Below are 8,631 nucleotides of genomic sequence, written 5' to 3'. Positions count from 1 at the left end.
AGGTGAGATCCTCCATCACTTATAATGACTTGAGGTGTTCTGAACTAGGATAAGATATTTTCTTTCAAGAACTTAATGACCATGCAATGGTCATTATTTTGGCACAGAATTACCTCGACCCTTTGGAGACATAATCCATAATGAGTAATATGTATATATATTTCTAAAGGATTGGGGGAATGATCCCATGAAATCGATGCCCTAGCAATCAAATGCTTTAATGATGAGAATAGGGTTTAGATGTATCATATTTCCTCAGGATAGTCCTCCTAATTTCTGACAACGCTCACATGCTTTACAAAATTCATGTGTATCCTTGAACATAGTGGGCTAGTAAAAGCCGCACTTTAGAATTTTTATTGTGGTCATCTTAACAGAGAAGTGGCCACCATAAGCATCAGAATGGTAAAAGGAGATGACACTTTGGTGCTCATTATCAGAAACACATCTCTTAATAATTTGGTCTGGAAAATATTTAAATAGATGTGAATCATCCTAGAAGAACATGTGTACCTTGGTAAAGAATTTCTTCTTATCTTGCGTAGTCCAGTGCGTAAGTGTGATACCTATAGCAAGATAACTAGCAATATCAACATACCAAGGTAATTGGGTGACTTTAAACAGTTGTTCATCAAGGAACATGTCATTGATAGGTGTCATCTCTATGGAATTCGATAAAACAAGCTAGGAGAGATGGTCAGCCACTACGTTCTCTACTACTTTCTTATCTCATATTTTTATGTCAAATTCTTGGAGTAGAATGATCCATGTTAACAAGTGCGGCTTAACATCATTTTTGAAAAAAAGGTACTTCAATGCTGATTGGTCGGTGAAAACAATGATCTTAGATCCTATCAAATAAGACCTAAACTTGTCCAAAGTAAATACTACGACTAATGTTGAGTGTTAAATATTTCGTATTTTCTCTTAATTATATCTTGGTTTTAGGAACATGATAATGCTTAATGGTATAGTTTATACATGTTTTTTTTTTTGCAAGGTGAATATGAGAGCTTGAATTGAAAAAAAAAAGGCTAAAAGCATGGATTTGATGCTCAAGAATCACCAAGGCCAAAAAGGGATCTTATGAGACCAAGAACGAAGAATTCACATGCTAAAGATCTAAGGAAACCAAGTACAAGGGATGAAGAAAAGACTTGAAAGAATGCAAAATCTATAGTAGAAAAATAGACAGTTCGGTCTACCCGAACCCATGTTCGGTCTGACCGAACTCGCACAAAATAGTCTAGTGACTAAAGATGAAATTCAAAAGCTAATTTGGTTCAACTGATAGACAATTCGATCTGACCAAAAGGAGGATCCTGTGTGACCGAAAGTGCACAAAAAGCTCCAGCAAAGAACGATGAATTTTGGAGTTAATTGGGTTCGACCGAAGATTAATTCAGTCTAACTGAACCCAAGCTCGGTCCAACCGAAATTGAGCAACTAGCAAAACAAAATCCTGTCAAGCTTCAGACTCGATTTCGGTCTGACCGATGCGTAACGCGATTGCATAAATTGAGGTGGTTTCATGACCGGATAGTGGAAATTCCAAGTCGGTGCGTAAGGTGGAGCTTCACAAACATAAATAGGATCCCTAAGATGTTCATAGGTATCTTCTAGGGTTCAAGGAGTGGATCCAAAAGGTGGAGAGCTGCTGCCAAGAGTTTTTCTTCTTCTTCCTTAGTTTATTTTCATGTTTTGTTTAAGAGATTTTAGTTTAATCATGTCTATGGTTAACTAAACCTCTTAGCTAGGGCTAAGAGGTGAAGCTTGTAACGTTATTAAGATGTTTATCTTACTTTAATTCCTGTTTATATTGATTAATTCCTATTTATATTGAACTTCATTTGTTTCTAGTTGATTTTAAGGAATATTTTCAGTTTTCTATTGTTTGTCGTGACTCAAATCACAATAGACACTGCGATAGCTTTGAATATCTTCTTTTCTTATTTGAGATTGTGGGATTGGTAAATCCTGTTGTTCACCATCGTCTCCTGGGCATGGTAGGATGATGGAATCCCTTCCAATCATCAAAATTCTCATTTATTAAGGCTATTTCATTCAAAAGTTTAGAGATCCGATCATCTCTTTTTCCAATTGGATAAGATAGGACTCTGATTCCAATTGTGCTTCTTGAATCAAGTAAGGTAGCATCTTGATAGCTATAAGTGGATCCTTGGCACCCTAGTTCACAAGTTTCAATTACATTATTCATAATTACTCTCTCTATTATTTCAGATTTAGATTTAAATCTTCTTCTAGTTATAGTTATAGTTATTTTAAAAAATGTACAAGATTAGTCCCTGTGGATTCGACCTCGGTCTCATCGAGATTATTACTACATCACGACCTTGGGGTTGTGAACAGCTAAGATTTCTTTTTCCGTAGTGGAATAATTTACTTGGGCAAAGTTTAGAGTTCTACTCACATAGTATATAATGTAAGGCTTCTTCTCTTTTCTCTGGCTTAACACCACCCCAATAGTATAGTTGTTTGTATCGTACATAATCTCAAAAGGTAAACTCTAGTTAGGTGGTTGCATAATGGGAGTACTAATCAACATGCCCTTTAGGTTGGAAAAATCTTTTTGACATTCTTCACTCCACTCAAAGGGAGTATCCTTTTGAAGTATATTGCACAAAGGACGAGAGATGAAACTAAAGTCCTTTATGAACCTTCAGTCAAATCTGATGTGTCCTAAGAAGGATCGCACATCACGTATGCTCGTGGGTGGACGTAAGTTTGAGATTAAGTCAATTTTGGCTTTGTTTACCTCAATTCCCTTGGACTAAATAATATGTCTAAGGACTTTTCCCTTTTGAACCATGAAATGACACTTTTTCCAATTCAGCACAAGGTTCTTTTGTTTTCATCTTTATAGCATAAGTTTAAGATTATCAAGGCAGTCTCTGAAAGATGTACTAAAAATAGAGAATTTGTCCATGAAAACTTCTAAGAATTACCCCACCATGTTAAAGAAAATATTCAACATGTATCGCTAAAAAGTGGTGGGAGCATTACATAGTCCGAATGACATCCTTCGGTATGTGAAAGTGCTAAAAGGACATGTAAATGTGATCTTTTCTTAGTCTTCAAGGGCTATATCTATTTGGTTGTAGCCTGAATACCTGTCAAGGAAACAATGATAGGAATGACTGGCTAAGCTTTCTAAAATCTGATTAACAAAAGATAAAGGGAAGTGGTCTTCCTTGTGACAGTATTCAATTTTCGGTAGTCAATGCACATTCTCTAACTAATAGTGACTCTAGTGGGCATGACTTCATTTTCCGTATTGGCTATAATGGTGATCCCAAACTTCTTAGGTACCACCTGAGTTGGAATCACCCATTGGCTATCAGATATAGGGTATATGATACCTACATCCAATAATTTTAACATCTTGACTTTAACCACTTCTTTCGTATTTGGATTTAACTGATGTCGTGGTTGTCTAGATAATTTTGCATTGTCATCAAGGTGAATGCGATGAGTATAAATCAAAAGATCTATTCCCTCAAAGTCAGTAATTATCCATCCAATAGCTCATTTATGTTCCTTGAGAGTAAAAATAAGCATACTATCTTGTTCTACATTCAAGTGGGAAGAAATCACCATTGGATAAATTTTATCTTGACCTAAATAGGCATATTTAAGATCAGTGGGCAATGGTTTTAGGTTAAGCTTTGATGCCTTGAAACTAGACGGTAGAGGCTTTATGTTTGTTTGTGGTAATCTTTCAAATTCCAGCCTCCACCGGTTGGTTTCAAGTATCGACGTAGCATCAAGGCATCCATCTCCCTAATCATATCATCATTTAAATTAGGGGAGTGAGCCAAGCACGTCTCTATGGTTTTAGAGTATAGAATCAAAAGTGTCCTATCTTCCATGAATGAATCAATTAAATTTACATCTTGGGCATAATCAACATCTCCGGTTGTTTGCACATGTTGAATATGTTTAGCTCCAATGTCATGTTTCCAAAAATTAGTTTCATAATCCCATTCTTGCAATTAATTATGGTGTTTGATGTAACTAAGAATGGTTGGCCAAGGATGACATGAATTTGAGTGCTCGTATCAATGACGGGCTGTGTATCTAAAATAATAAAATCTACTGGACAATAGAATTTATCAACTTAAACAATTACATCCTCTACCATTCCTCTTGGCATACGAACCAAATGATCAACTACTTGAAGTGTGGTACTGGTGGGTTTTAATTCACCAAGCCCAAGCTATTCTTAAACCGAGTATGGAATCAGATTCATACTTGTCCCGAAATCAAGTAGTGCATGTTCAATCTAATGATTCCCAATCATACAAGAGATGGTTGGGCTACTGGGATCTTTTCATTTCTGGGGCACATCTTGTTCGAGGATGGCACTCACTTTCTCTGTCAAAAATATTTTCTTTTGAATGTTTTGTCATCTCTTGGCCGTGCATAAGTCTTTTAGGAACTTAGCATATGACAGAATTTGTTTTATGACATCCAATAGAGGGATATTGATTTTCACTTGTTTAAGCACCTCCAAAATATCTTAGGTATTTTACAAAGGTTTTGGTGAAATTAACCTTTGAGAGAATGGTGTAACTGGCTTATACTATTTTTTGATTATTTTTCATGTGTAGCATTGCTAAGTGCATCATTTCTCTCAGATTCTTTCAAGTCCTTAGGCTTCTCAGCCCTCGTTGGGATGTTCTTGTCAATTACTTTTCCTCTTCTACGAGTGGTGATAGACTTAGCTTGCTCTACATGATGGTTCGAAGAGCATGGGTCACTTAATTCACATTATTGTTTTGGATTAGATAGAGGTTTGATTGGAAGAGTCTCTTTCTTCCTAACAATTAATTGTGAATCTATTCTTTAGATAGACGATGCAAATACTTCTAAGGATGTTTTGATATCTTGGAATGCTTGTAACGTATTTTGGTTAAATTACTCTTGATTTTGAATGAATTTCTGAACCTTATCCTCTTGGGGTATTTTCTCATTTAATGGATTGAAGCTTGAAGGAAAAGCCCCTTAAGGATTTCTCTTTATATTGGTCGTTTGCCCATTCCTTTAATTGAAGTTTTGGTGGTTCCTCCAACTAAAAATAAATTTGTTTGAGACGGGAACGCTAAATGACTATTGATAATTATTTATGACATTGGATTGCTTGTGAAACGACTCTTGGAATGTAGCAATTGTGGTACAATCCCATGTCAAGTGTACATTACTAGCATAAATATCACAAACAACTTCAACGGTCTTGTCAAGTTTGACCATTTCTACTTTTTTCAGTTCCATGGCCTCAACCTTTCTTATAAGATTAGTCACCCAAGCATTCATATCGTCCTCCTCCCTTAAGATGTACATTCTGTTTCGACAAGAAACGAATGTATTTCGATAGGGGGATTATCACTCAATAATAATAAATAAAATAGAAGAACATTTTTCATCAAATATTTTTTTATTCTGAAATTCATTTACATCCTCATATTTCCCTTGATTCTAATATAGAATACAAAACATTGAATTGAATAAAATTATATGGAATAATTCGAATGATGATTTTGACAACATTCCGGCTTGCGATGCACTCATTTCAATGAAAGAAGTGTTGAGTGGGTCTAAGAATCCTTTATTTCTCCTTTGATTGATCTCGAATGATAATCTTGAAGGAGATGTCTGAATTCTAATGAAGATTGCGGATTCTTTGAATGATTCGACAGCATGAATGTGCTATATACATTATGCACGCACAACAGAGTCTTATTGCGCGGGCAAGCATAATGGATCTCTGTTGTGTGGGCAGGCACGATAGAGATTCTGCTTCTATTTCCTTCTCCTTCACGGAGTACCTTGAAGAGGTATCCAGACAACTTTCTCTGGGAGCTCCGAACTTGCATAGGTCAAATAAGAAGGTTAAAGGGGTATTTATAGGCATTTGTATGTGTGAAGCCTCGATCCATATGCTGCCAAACACTTGTAAACTTGATCTGCGTACTACTTGCGCTTGTTGAGCGGCCACTCATTACACAGCGCAACAAGTCTCGCAACACACCTGTTACCCCCATGTAACAGATCTCTATCTTTTATTTCTCTGAACATCTCTTTTCTGCATTCTTTTCCACCCTTATCTCTTTATTTTTATGCTCCAACAGATGCCCCCTTGACCCTCTGTTGATTTTGCACAAAAGGAACGGAGGGTCAACTTTCTGAACACATTGTGGTGCTCCAATAGATGCCCCCTTGACCCTCTGTAGATTTCTTTAAGTGATGAAACTCTGCTGAATTTTCTTTGAAACTTATCATGGTTAGGACTGAGAAGACTTTTTGCCTCTTCTCATCCTGAACTTCCATTCTTGCCTTCTTCTACACATACTCTTGAGCCTTCACCCTTATCTCCCATGCAGAAGGATCGCCTCAAAAAGAGGATAATGGTGACAAGAAAATGATTGTCTTTCTTCAAGGAACCAGTTTTTTTGACTTTTGATTTTTCAAATCATATAAGCATTTTGTCTACTCTAATCCACAATTCTATTATAGTCGAAGATACAAACAGGACTCCGAGGCAAGTCAGAGAGATTGTTTGGGAGATGTGGTTGAAATCAACTATGAACATATGTACTGACCATATACATCCTCCTCCTAGGGAAGATATGTGTTAAGTGTCGAATATTGCATATTCTCCCTATTTATATCTTAGTTTTATGAACGTGATAACGCTTAATGGGTATATTTTATACATGTTTGTATTGTGAGGTGAGTTTAGGTGCTTAGATTGAAAGAATCACTAAGACAAGGGATGGATCTTATGAGACCAAGATTGAAGATTTCAAGACCCCAATATTTAAGAAAACTAAGTGGAGAAAGAAGGAAGTTGAAAGTCCAAATTACGAAAATTCACAAAATATGAACTTCACTGTTTATGTCATCGACTGCCAATCGATGACATCGAAGCCAGTGTTCGATGACATCGAACATGGGTCAATGACATTGAAGAATTACATGAAAATCAAGTTTGGTTGTTAGACAAATGGGATGCACTTCTCGATGACATCGAAGCCCTATTCGATTGCTCTAAGACCTGCTCGATGACATCAAAGGTAGTTCGATGACATTAAGATTTTTGTGGATTTTTGGAGCAACTCGCTGGAACGCTCTGGACACATTCTTGATTACTTGAACACCCATTGATGACATCGAAGGACTATTCAATGACATCAAAAGTATGTTCGATGACATGAAGAGTCATGCAACATGAAAAGGCACGACTTCCGGATTCAAGTTATATTCGATGGCATCGAAAGCGTTACACAGAGTGCATAAATTTGAGGCGAGTTTTCAAAGACTGTTGGACAAAGGCTATAAATATGGGTTCTTTGAGGAGTTTTAGGTTTTAAAAAATAGAGCCAAAGGGAGGCGTAGACTTCCAAGAGTTTTTCTTCATTCGTTATTTATTTTTAATGCTTTCTTTAGGAGATTTAGTTTTAATCATGTCTATGGTTAGCTAAACCTCTTAGCTAGGGCTAAGAGGTGAAGCTTGTAGTGTGTTGAGATGATTTTCTTACTTTAATTCTTCTTGAACCTCATTCATTTCTAGTTTGAATTTAAAGAATATTTTTAGTTTTTTATGATTTATTGTGACTCGAATTACAATAGATGCTGTGATGGCTTTGAATATCTTCTTTTTCAGTTTTGAGATTATGAGATTGATAAATCCTGTTGTTCACCATTGTCTCTTGGGCATGGTAGGATGATGGAATCCCTTCCAATCATCATAATACTCCTTCATGTGTGACTGGGTCAATGAAAAGTTCATATTTGGTTTAATTGCTTCATCTTCTAATTGGAAAGGATAGGACTTTAATTCCAATTTTGTTTCTTGAATCAAGTAAGGTAGCATCTTGGTAGCTATAAGTGGATCCTTGGCACTTTGGTTCCCTTTTGATTATTAATACTTTATTCATAATTATTCTCTTTCATTCCAGATTTAGATTTAGATCTTATTTTATTTTTAGTTCTAGTTATTTTAAGAATACGTACAAGTTTAGCCCCTGTGGATTAAACCTCGGTCTCACCGAGTTATTACTACATTGCGACCCTACACTTGCTGTTGTGAACAAGTTTTTAGCACTGTTACCAGGGACTATGACTGCACTTTTTTTTAGATTAATTAGTATTGGAAATAGGATAAGATTAGGGTTAATTTTTGCTTTATTTTTAGGTTAGGATTTTCTGATTTTATTTTTAGAAACTTTGTTTTCTGTTTTGTAGAATCCTAACATAACAACCCTAATCGAGTAACTTCTCTCCAACTCTCTCTTATCTTTTTAGATTTCTTATTTGCTGCAGATTTTAACTTTCTTTCTCTTAGATTTTAGTTGTTTTGTTACTTGAGGGTTACGAGTGTTTCATGCCCAAGTGGGTTCGTGACAACACTCTTTGTCTCTTGAGTGAAGGAGGATTAGTTGAAGGGTTGCCTATCCAATACCGGATTAGACACCACTTAAGATCCTCTGAGTCAGTAGAAGTTATGGTTACACATCAACCTCAAAACCTAATTGAGGAGGCCCAGGATGAGAATGAGGTGCATCATGCACCCCTACCTCGTACTCTATAAGATTATTTACAATCGGCGGG

This window comes from Magnolia sinica, chromosome 7 (genome assembly GCF_029962835.1).
Source record: "Magnolia sinica isolate HGM2019 chromosome 7, MsV1, whole genome shotgun sequence".
Taxonomy (NCBI): domain Eukaryota; kingdom Viridiplantae; phylum Streptophyta; class Magnoliopsida; order Magnoliales; family Magnoliaceae; genus Magnolia; species Magnolia sinica.
The sequence above is the reverse complement of the archived record's forward strand: the minus strand, read 5'-3'. Positions refer to the sequence as shown.